Genomic DNA, 12,058 nt, shown 5'->3' on the forward strand with positions numbered 1-12,058 from the left:
GCGCAACAGGGTTGGCTAGTTGAATTTGCCGGCTGCGCTGGCTAGATTCAACGTGTATGGTGGCATGCACGTGGAACTATACCGGACGTACGCTCTTTGAATGGTATCCGGATATATACGAATAAGTGGATTACTGTTTGTATTGCTTTTGAGCAATAACCAAGCACAAGCGTAGTTGACATTTTTGTCATAGCCGGCTGTATTACCTAGGGGCATTAGCCGGTTGTAATATGAGACAAAGTATATCGGCTGTATGGCCTTAGGGCTATAGCCAATTTCAATTTTGAGATGATTTAGTGAAAATCGGGATTGAAGCGGGGTCCGGCTGTAGTTCTTTTGGGCAAAGCCGGCTGCTTAGCAAGATTTTAGTTACCGTCTGTATTGCATTGGGGCAATAGCCGGGTTTATCTTGTTTGCGATAGGTCATTCAAACGTATAGGGGTTATCTTCAACCTAGGCGGTTGAAGCCGTTTGAGAATATGACGCATAGAACAATGTACCACCCGGAAGGGAGATGTTCTCTTCAACGAATTCACCCGGATGGGCGTCGCTGGATGCCTGTTTTGTATTTAAAGTAGACGGTTTAAGGTATTTTGGCTTTGTGCCTTTAAACGGCCAAGTATAGGTACTTAGCGTGTCTGGTTGTGCATTGCACTGGGTACTTAAGAGGTGCCCGGTTGTGCATTGCACATGGGACTTTGAATGGTGCCTGGTTGTGCATTGCACATGGAACTTTGAATGGTGCTCAGTTGTGCATTGCACACGGGACTTTAAAAGGTGTCCGGTTGTGCATTGCACACGGGACTTTAAAAGGTGCCCGGTAGTGCATTGCACACGGGACTTTAAAAGGTGCCCGGTTGTGCATTGCACACGGGACTTAATACAAAAAATTAAAAATAAAGTATCTTTTTGTTCATTTACTACATTTACAAAAAATAATTACAAATTCCCCTAGAAGTAGTACTTTTTCAAGTTGTCTACATTCCAGGTTGTGGCTAATTTCCTTCCATCTGGTGTTTTCAGGCGATAGGTGCCGTCTCTAATTTCTTCAAAAATCCGGTAGGGGCCTTCCCAGTTTGGGGTTAGCTTTCCTTGTTCATTTGCCCTACCGGTTGACTCCATTTTTTGTAGCACAAAGTCCCCCACTTTAAGGGGCCGCTTGTGCACTCTTCTGTTATAAGCGCTCGTCATTCTCAAACGGTATATCTCATGACGCAAGGCTGCATTGCCCCTGCGTTCCGGGAGAGAATCCAATGCAAGACGCATGGCCTCCAAATTAGCCTCTTCGTCATAGAGCATGACTCAGAGTTTTGGCTCATAAAGCTCAATTAGCAAGACGGCTTCAGTGCCGTATTTCATGAGAAACGGGTTTCACTGGTTGCCCCCTTCTCAGTTGTTCTGATGGCCCAAAGGACGTGAGGTAACTCATCCGCCTAAATCCACCGGCTCTTTCATTCTTCTTTTTTATGTCGTCTGAGATGAGCTTGTTGAAGGCTTTAACTTGACCGTGAAAGGAATGGTGTCCTTCAAACAAGTGTATTATTCCGATAGAGGGTTCTGAATTATTACAGAGCTAATTCTTCAGTAAGGTCAAGTGATCGGAATGCCTAGGTGGAGGCCGCTTCCGATCAGTAATATCAAGGTACAATTGATATTACAGCTTAATCTTAACTGAACCCTTCGGGTCGAACCCAATCGAATCTCCGATCCGAGACGACGAATTAATCCGAAAGGATTCAATGAGTCGACAGAGTTTTACGAATACAAACGTAGGAAATCGAGCTTAGGGCGTCGAGACCGAGTGTCACATTATCACAATCAACAAGTATGAGCGTAGTCGTAGCTAGGCTAAGCTAGCTCATCATAGGCGCGCCATAGCAGCCCTAGCATCATGCCTAGGCGATGTCGCAGCCCTAGCGTGATGGCTAGGCACCATGGCTGGCTATCGCTAGCACCAGGCGCGCCCACACAGCCCTAGCATCATGCCTAGGCGCTATTGCAGCCCTAACATGATGCTGGGCGCCATCGCAAGCCAGCAGCCCATCGCAGGCCTATGCGCATCACTAGGCGCACCATGCGTGGCCTAGGATGGCTGGGCACCATCGCAGCCCAGGCAGCATCACTAGGCACACCATGCGTGCCCTAGGATGGCCTTGTGCCATAGAAGCCCTAGCATAGTGCTGGGCGCATGGCAGGACCACACGCACCAAGCACAGCTAGTGCTAGGCACTAGCGCATGTGTGGTGCGTGGTGCCTGGGCGAGGCATGGGCGTGCATGGTGCAAAATGCCGGGGCTGATGCGAGTGGCTGTGCGAGAGTGTGTGCGAGGGGCTGGCAGGCTAGCAAGCAACGTCAAGCTAAGCATGTGTGGCTTGCTAGCAGCACGCATGCTGGGCATTATGTGCGAGAGATATGCGTGGTGCGCATGGTGTGGGAGTGCGGTGCGTGGCGAGAGGCCAGCATGCGTGGCTCGCTAGCAGCACGCATGCTGGGCCAGGCAAGCAGCGACGATGCGTGGGATGCTGGCACCAGCGCCAGCACGCCCCAGCCAGCACCAGCGCCAGCACGCACCAGCCAGCACCAGCGCCAGCACGCACTAGCAAGCATCAGCGATGCTGCTGGGCTTGTGCTAGGATGCTGGGCTAGCTGGCACAGCCAGCTGGCACGCTAGTTGGCAGCTGGGCAGCAGCCAAGGGTGAGACGGTTTATGAGGGAAGTTGGGACCAAGGCTTTGGGAAAGCCTTGGGGAGCAAGGTATTGGTCCCCCCACCTCTCCATGATCCTCACCTAACACTCTCTCTCCTTTTGACACTTGTCGAATTGTGATTGCATTTGTTTATTGATTTATTTTAGAAATAAATTAATTTTCAAATAAAACATTCTCCCACATTGGTTGGGGAATGAGAATCAAGGGATCATTTCCCTATAAATACCAAGCTTGGTATTGGGATTTGATACAACCTTGAGTGGAAAAAAAAGGCAACTCTAGAAAAGACTTAGGACGCTCGGGTCGGGTCGAGGGTACGATCCGTCGGAGATCTCGTCTTTTCGGGATTTTGAAGTAAGAGCTCCGTGGGAGCGAAGCACCCGTCAAAGGTATAATTCTTGTTCTTAATCTTGTTTGATTAAGTTTATTATGCTTGTTTAATTTCTTTAATTAAGGGGCGGGTCTTGGTGGGTTTCCTTCCGCGTAGTGTCGGGTCACTACGAAACCCTACAGACCGTTTGCTTGCGGCCGGCCAACGGATGCAAAACAATGTGAGATCACCTTATCTCTCAACCAATCTTTGAGGGTAGGCGTTTCAAATTGAGGACCGTTATCAAACACCATGGACATAGGAACCCCAAACCGGGTGATGATGTTCCTCCAAATGAAGGAGATGACATCCTTTGTCTTGATGCCTTTGACCGCCTCTGCCTCAACCCATTTGGTGAAGTAGTCTACAGCCACCAGAATGTATCTTCGGCCGCCTATGGCAGGCGTATAGGGACCTATAATGTCCATAGCCCATTTTGCAAATGGAACCGGGCTATAGATTGCTGTAAGATCTGTTGCCAGACGGTGTATGAGCCGACCAAATCTCTGGCACTTGTCACATTTCTTCACCAATTCCATGGCGTCTGCCTCAAGGTTGGGCCAAAAGTAACCTTGCCGCCTGGCCCTCCTTGCTAGAGACCTGCCGCCTATATGTGAAGCACAAAAGCCCGCATGCAGATCCTCTAGCACTTCTTTTCCCCTTTCTGGGGTAACACACTTCAGTAACGGCTGGAGGTAACCCTTTCTGAAGAATTCTCCCTTGTACATTTCAAAGCTCAAAGCCCGCTTTTTAAGTGTTGCCGCTTCTGAAGAGGCATCCGGCAAGGTGCCGTGTACCAAATAATCCTGGATGGAGTCCATCTAGGTAGAGCTTCGGTCGAGAATTCCAATGGGGTCATGCTCAATACTTCTTTTTTCCATAACCTCCCAGAAGACTGACCTAGGCACATCACAAGTTGCGGATGAGGCCAATTTGGATAGAGCATTCGCCTGATTATTTTCTGACCGGGGCACCTGACTCGGATGGAATTCGTCAAGGGTCCCCACCTCATCTTTGACCGCCTGAAGGTATTTAATCATTGCCGGATGGGTGGCTTCATAGTCACCATTGAATTGGCTAACAATCAATTGGGAATCAGAACAAGCATCAATTTTCCTTGCCCCTGCCGCCTTACACATGTGTATTCCGGCTAGTAGGGCTTCATACTCAGCTTCATTGTATGAAGCTTGAAACTTGAACCGTAGTGCATATTCATAAGTATCTCCTTCCGGAGATTTGCAAGTTACGCCTGCACCACAGCCGTTCAATGTAGAGCGTCCGTCTACGAATAACTTCCAAACCAGGTCAGAATTTTCCAGCTGTGCCGGCCTAATCATTTCAACAATGAAGTCAGCAAATGCCTGACCTTTCACTGCCCGTCTGGGTTCAAAAGTTATTTCCAAGCTTTGCATTTCAACAGCCCATTTGATCATTCTGCCGGATGACTCTATGGCAGTCATTGGGCGCTTGAGCGGCTGATCAGTATAGACAGTCACCGGGTGAGCCAAGAAGTAGGGCTTCAACCACTTGACTGCTTTGTAAAGAGCAAGCCCAAATTTTTTGATCATTGGGTATCAGAGCTCAACATTTCTGAGTATATGGCTGATGCAATACACCGGGAGCTGCTTGTCGTCTCTCTCGACAAGAAGGACGGCACTAAGGGAGTGATCTGAGACAGCTAGGTACATGTAGAGAACCTCCTTAGGCAGGGGGCTGACTAGCCTTGGCAAAGAATGCAAGTGTTGCTTTAACCTCTAAAATGCCGCCTCAGCTTCTTTCCCCCATTCAAATCTAGACCTCTTCCTGATTGCTTGGAAGAAGTAAAGGCACTGGTCACCTGACCGGCTGAGGAATCTTCTTAGGGCCGCCAGGCAACCGGTTAGCTTCTGGGCCTCCTTGACAGTGCGAGGTGACTGCATGTCAATCACCGCCTGTACCTTATCCGAATTGGCCTCTATGCCTCTTTGATCAATCAGAAATCCGAGAAACTTCCCAGACTCAACACCAAAGACACACTTCTTGGGATTAAGCATAACCTTATGCCGCCTGAGGGTGGTGAAGGTTTCTCAGAGGTCGGCTATGTGACCTGCCTGTTGCTTTGATTTGACTATCATGTCATCAATGTACGCCTCTACATTCCTTCCGATTTGATTGATGAAAACCGTGTTTATCATTCGTTGGAAGGTAGCAGGTGCATTTTTCAAGCCAAACGGCATTACCGTGTAACAGTACAACCCCTGATCAGTGACGAAGGTCGTCTTTTCCTGATCCTTCTTCCATAGGGGAATCTGGTGGAAGCCTGAGTAGGAATCCATAAAACTCATCAAGGCATGGCCGGCTGTAGAGTTAACCAGGTTGTCGATCTTTGGAAGGGGATAACTATCCTTCGGACATGCCTTGTTCAGATATGTGTAATCTACACACATCCGCCAGGTACCATTCGGCTTCTTGACAAGGACAACATTCGCTACCCAATCCGAGTAGTAGCATTGCCGAATGAAACCGACATCCAGAAGCTTTTTGACCTCGGCGGCTGCCGCCTGAGATCTTTCCTCTCCATGATCCATCTTCTTTTGCCTAACCGGCTTTATTTTGGGATCAACAGCTAATTTGTGGACAACTAGATCCGGGCTGACGCTTGGCATCTCTTCCACTTCAAAGGAAAAGATGTCTTTGAATTCTCTCAGAAGTTGGAGCAAGTCTGCCCCCAACATTTCATGAGCAACCGTCCCTACCTTGACTGTTCTGTTAGGGCGGCTGTCGTCTAGGACGACATCAACGCTCTCACCAGCCGGCTGGGGCCGGGACTCATCCGGCCTTTCCCCGGCAAGTGATTGCTATTTTTCTTTTATGAAGGGGGCCAACTGTTCCGCCTTTCGCTTTGTGCCGGCTGCCTTGGGGGCAGGCACTTCTTCGAGGTCAGAAGGTTCCTCGCTATGACCGGCTGCGGTAACAATCGGCCTGACGTTTGAGAGGTAACATTCCCTAGCCGTCTTCTGATCCCCGCTTAGGGCACCAACGGATCCATCATCCCTCTGAAACTTGATCATCATAAGAGATGGGATGATGAAAGCCTTAAACTCTTTGAGGGTGGGGCGGCCCAGAATAAGGTTGTAGGCGGTCAATTCCTCGACCACCAAAAACTTGACGACCATGTGTCGCCCTACCCCTTTGCCTCCTAGCCGGATGGGTAGGTCAATCATTCCCACCGGGTGCACTACCCCTCCCCAAAGCCAACTAGGGGGTGGGGAGCCTTGTGCATGTTGCTAGGCTTGTACTTGAGTTTTGTCAAGCACTGGTTACTGATCAGGTCAGACGAGCTCCCGGTATCGATTAAGATCCGGCCAACTCGTTGATTGGCAACTTTGCATTCGATGACCAGGGGGTCATCGTGAGGCCGCCTGACCATGCCCATATCCTTCTCAGAGATGAAGACCTCAGGGAAGGTGTCTTTCGACGCCTGGCCCTCATCTTCTAGGTTGGATAGTTTCCGGATGTTATCCTTGTCCCCCGGATAGTGGGACCTCCGCTTGCAAAGCCGCCTACAATGGTGAAGATATGCTCTTCATCCGTTTCAGAGCTAGCAGCAGGATTCTTGGATGGTTGTCCCCCACTTGATTTCGGGTTGCCCTTGGTCTTCACCAGATATGACTCCAGGACCCCTTTATCAGCCAGACGGTCCAATAGCCGCCTGAGGCTATAGCAACCATTGGTGTCATGGCCGACGTCCTCATGAAACTGACAATACTTGCTTTTGTCTCTGTTCTTGACGGAGCTTTTCATCGCAGCCGGTTTTTCGATTGTCACCCGGTCCTTTATCTCCATGAGGATAGAGGAGCAATCTTTTTTGAACTCGTACTTGGGGACGTACGGTTCCAACTTCCTTTGCTTTTTCTGGGACGGCTGACCTGGGCGGTCAGCTGCCCAGACTTCTTTTCTTTTATTCTCTTCTTTTTTGGCCGGCTGGTTAGGCCGGCTGTCCCTTCTAATAGAGCAGAGCTCAGTTGCCAGTATATAGGCCTCCGCCTCCATCAGCGCCTCTTGGAGGATGGCTACCCTCCTACGGACTAGGTCAAATTTAAAAACTGACCCATCCTTCAGATCCTTGAAGAAGTCTGTATATACCACTTCGTCAGACAGCCCTTGAATCAGAATTATCATCAGATTGAACCGCCTGACATAGGACCGAAGTGAAAGGAATGGTGTCCTTCCAACAAGTGTATTCTTCCGATAAAGGGTTCAGAATTATTACAGAGCTAATTCTTCAATAAGTTCAAGTGATTGGAATGCCTAGGTGGAGGCCGCTTCCGATCAATAATATCGGGGTACAATTGATATTACAGCTTGATCTTAACAAAACCCTTCGGGTCGAACCCAGTCGAATCACTGATCCGAGATGAGGATTTAATCCAAAAGGATTTAATGAGTCGACAGAGTTTTACGAATACAAACATCGGAAATCGAGCCTAGGGCGTCGAGACCGAGCGTCGCAAAATCACAAGCAACAAGTATGAGCGTAGCCGTAGCTAGGCTAGGCTAGCTCGTCGCAAGCCTAGGTGCACCATGTGTGTGCTAGGCGCACCATGGTGTGCTAGGCACTATCGCAGCCTAGGCGCGACCTGGCAGCCTATCGCAAGCAATAGGTGCACCAGGCACACCTAGCAAGCCATCGCAGGCACCAGGCGCACCAGGGGCACCTAGCAACCCATCGCAGGCACCAGGCGCACCATCGCAGGCACTGGGTGCTGCATGCGTGGGTGCCTGGCATGGCAACACCATCGTTGGCACCATGTGCTAGCATGGGTGCCTGCCTCGCATTGGCGCACCATGTGTGTGCTGGCTTGTGTGCTAGCCTTCGCATGGAAGCACCAAGCATCACACTATATGCGAGGGCCTGGGCGCCAGCATAGTGCTAGGCCACGCACAGCAGCCCAGCATCACCACGCACCAAGACTGTTGTGTGATGCGTGGCCGTGCGTGTGGTGCGAGGCCAATGCACGCTGCGCATCATGCGTGGCTAGTGCGAGAGGTGCTGCGAAGGTGTGTGCGTGGTGTGCGAAGCTAGAGGGGCCAGCATGCGTGGCTCGCTAGCAGCACGCATGCTGGAAGTGCGAGGCATGTGCATGCGTTGGGGAGTGCTAGGCAGCCAGCAGCGCGCAGCAGCTAGCACTGGCCAGCACCAGCGCCTAGCACAGCCTAGCACCAAGCATGCGAGGCTGCTGGGCAGGCACATGCTAGCTGGCTGGGCTGGCTGGCAGATGCTAGCTGGCAGCAGCCCAGCACCCCTTGTGAGTGGCGGTTTAAGGAGAGGTGGGGACCAAAGCCACCAAGCTTCCCTTGGGGAGCAAGGCAATGGTCCCCCCCATGGGATATGGTCCTCACCTAACCCATTCTCTCCTTTTGCCACTTGTTGGCTTGTGATTGCTTTTACATAATTATTTATTTTGGAATTAAATAAATTATTGCAATTGCACATGATCCCACATTGATCATGAAAAGGGGTTTCAAGTCCCTATTCTCTATAAATACCCACTTGGTTGGGATTTTGAGAATACAACCTTGAGTGGAATTAAAAAGGCAACTCTAAGAAAGAGTAAACCTTTGATTCGTAAAACTCATAGTTATTTTGTCCGGGTCTTGACTAACCTTCAAGACTTAGGACGCTCGGGTCGGGTCGAGGGTACGATCCGTCGGAGATCTCGTCTTTTCGGGATTTTGAAGTAAGAGCTCTTTGGGAGCGAAGCACGCGTCAAAGGTATAATTCTTGTTCTTAATCTTGTTTGATTAAGTTTATTGTGCTTGTTAATTACTTTATTTAAGGGGCGGGTCTTGGTGGGTTTCCTTCCGCATAGTGTCAGGTCACTACGAAGGTGGCTACCCTCTTACGGACTAGGTCAAATTTAAAAGCTAACCCATCCTTCAGATCCTTGAAGAAGTCTGTATATGCCACTTCGTCAGACAGCCCTTGAATCTGAATTCTCATCAGATTGAACCGCCTGACATAGGACCGAAGTCCCTCCTTGTCACCCTGTTGGATATCCCCTAGGTCGAGACTTGTCTTTTTAGCAGGGATATTCATGGAAAAATTGGACGCAAATAGATATGCAAGCGTCTTAAAATTATTGATGCACCCAACCGGCAAGTTGCCGAACCATCGTTGGGCAATGCCCTTCAATGTAGCCGGGAAGCATCTACACCAGGCGGCGTCATCCAACCCTTATAGGTACATGAGGTTGGTGTATGTCATTAGGTGGTCTTCCGGGTTGGTGGTACCGTCGTAGGCACCAACCAACACATTATTAACCTTGGTCGGTTGTACCGCCTCGGTTATCTCCCGGGAGAAAGCCGAAGGCTGTTCCCCAAGATTTTTCAATCGGAGCTGCCAGTCCATGGGCTGGACCTGGTAGGCCGCCTGAACCCCAAAGGGTGCTGACTGCATGAATGGAGATCCATACTGGGCGTATGGTTGTTGGGGCACATACGGGACCTGCTGCTGGACCACCTGAGGGTCAGTACGTGCAGATACACTGCGTGACTGACTCCCCTGTTGCGTCTCCGAATGCTTCATTGAAGTATTTCGGAAACTGTCTGAGTAGGTCGACGTTGAGGCCGACTGGGACATGCTCTAACTTCTTTTCTCCCGGATGAATAACCGGGCGTTAGAGAACGTCTTCTTTGACCCATCCGGCTGTGTATGTCGGATGGCCTTCCGTTGCCCCGTTTCGGGGAAACGAAGTTTCGAAAGGTCGATCAGGGGCCCATCCGTCCCCTTGGGTTTGGGATGCAGAGTAGGCACCCGGTCTTTGATTTTTTTCTTCCCGGAGGGAGAAGGCTTCTTTGCCGACTGACCCTTGCTAAAGCCAGCTGACTTCTTGATTATATCCTTGATTTCCCCTTTGAAACTAGACATGAGGTTCATGAGCTCGTCTCTGGTGACGGGGGCAGCCCCCTCCGCCGCCTGGGGTTGTCTCATAGGCATGCCGCCTGGGTTAGCTTTGTCTTGGCCCCGTTCCCTTGTTTCCTTGGAACGGGTGCGCCTAGAACATAATGACCCGTCTGGGGCCATGTAGGTTTCAACGTCGTAGTCGTCCCCACTGCCACTATCATGGTCCGTATGGACCTCAGGGTCAGCCGGAGGCCGGCTGCCCTCTGCATTCGGTACAGGTTCGGATGACATCTCAGTAGTACTCTCCCCACAGACGGTGCCAAATGTTTCGGGTGTTTTTGGTCCCTCGGGAGAGTTACAATACGGAGTATGCGCGCCTGACTTCTGTACCTGCAAAACCACAAAACTCCGGTTGGGTGGAGTTCCGCCTCCGACGATCAAGTTAGTATGATATACGGATGGGTAATAGTGCGGAAGGTAAATAGGTTTTTCTCCCTGATTCAGAGAGATTCTGCAATTAATATTGCTCGGGTTTTGTGTATGAACTTTTTGATTTTTTTTTAATGCCCAATAAATGAGGAGGATTCCTCTATTTATAGTGGGGGAGACATGTTCCTTGATTAGGGTTTTGATGCCACGTGGCAGCATCCGATTGGATCTCATTGGGCCTTTGGTGGGCTGCCACGTGTCATGATTCTAGTGGGCCACGTGGCATAGGGTATTTTTACCCTAAACAACTTTAGCATTACAAAGACCTTGAATATGTTACAAGAGCAATTCTATTGGCCTAAGATGCTTGCGGACATACAACTAGTTATTGCTAGATGCGTGACTTGTCAAAAGGCGAAGGCTACTTTTCATCAAGGCTTGTATACACCCTTGCCTATTCCTAATGCACCATAGGAAGACGTTTCTATGGATTTTATTGTAGGGTTGCCGAGAACACAAAGAGGGAAAGATTCAATCATGGTGGTGGTGGATCGTTTTTCTAAGATGGCACACTTTATTCCTTGCCACAAGGTGGATGATGCTATGAAAGTTGCAGAACTTTACTTCAAGGAGATTGTTAGATTGCATGGAGTTCCGAAAACCATTGTGAGTGATCGTGATACAAAGTTCATGAGTTTCTTTTGGAAATCTTTATGGAAGCTCGTAGGTACTAAGCTACTCTTTAGTACATCTTATCACCCACAAACGGATGGACAAACCGAGGTAACTAATAGAACTCTTGGTGTACTTTTGCATGGATTAGTAAGCAAGACACAAAAGGATTGGCATATGAAGTTAGCTCATGCGGAGTTTGCTTATAATAGGTCACCTACATATGCTACTAATCATAGTCCTTTTGAGGTTGTTTATGGGGTAAATCCAAAACTTCCCATTGATTTTGTTCCATTACCAAAAGGCGAGCTAGTACACAAGGATGCCGAATCTAAGCTTAAATCAATGCTCAAGTTACATGCTCAAATTCGTGCAAGAATAGAGAAGGTTAATGACATTTACAAAGCAAAGATTAATAAGCTCAGGAAGCAGCAAGTCTTCAAGGTAGGCGACTTGGTTTGGTTGCATCTACGAAAAGAAAGATTTCCGAGTAAATGCAAGAACAAGTTGATGCCTAGAAGTGAAGGACCTTTCAAGATTGTTGAGAAGATCAATGATAATGCATACAAGCTTGAACTTCCGGGAGAATATGGTGTAAGCGCCACTTTCAATGTTGGAGATTTGGCTAAGTACATTCCAGATGAAGAACTTGAAGATTTGAGGACAAATTCTTTCGAAGAAGAGGAGGATGATACGAGGACGAACTTGGAAGATTTGATAAATCAACATGAGGAAACATTAGCCCTCAAATTGGACTCAAATCACGCAATTCATGGTCACTTCATGGGTCATCAAAGTAAGGCTACGGTTTGCCTTGTAGCCTTCCTTGGTTTAGCTTGATGTTGGAGTCTTCTTTACTTAGTTATTTTAGAGTTTGCTTACAAGTTTTTACCTTTCACTTGAAAGGGTTTTTCTTGTTTTAACCACTAAGCATTTCTAATTCAATTAGGAATTGTTTAAGCTTAATAAGTTCCTAAATTGATTAGGACTAGTT

The sequence above is a fragment of the Chenopodium quinoa genome, unplaced genomic scaffold (genome assembly GCF_001683475.1).
Source record: "Chenopodium quinoa cultivar QQ74 unplaced genomic scaffold, ASM168347v1, whole genome shotgun sequence".
Taxonomy (NCBI): domain Eukaryota; kingdom Viridiplantae; phylum Streptophyta; class Magnoliopsida; order Caryophyllales; family Amaranthaceae; genus Chenopodium; species Chenopodium quinoa.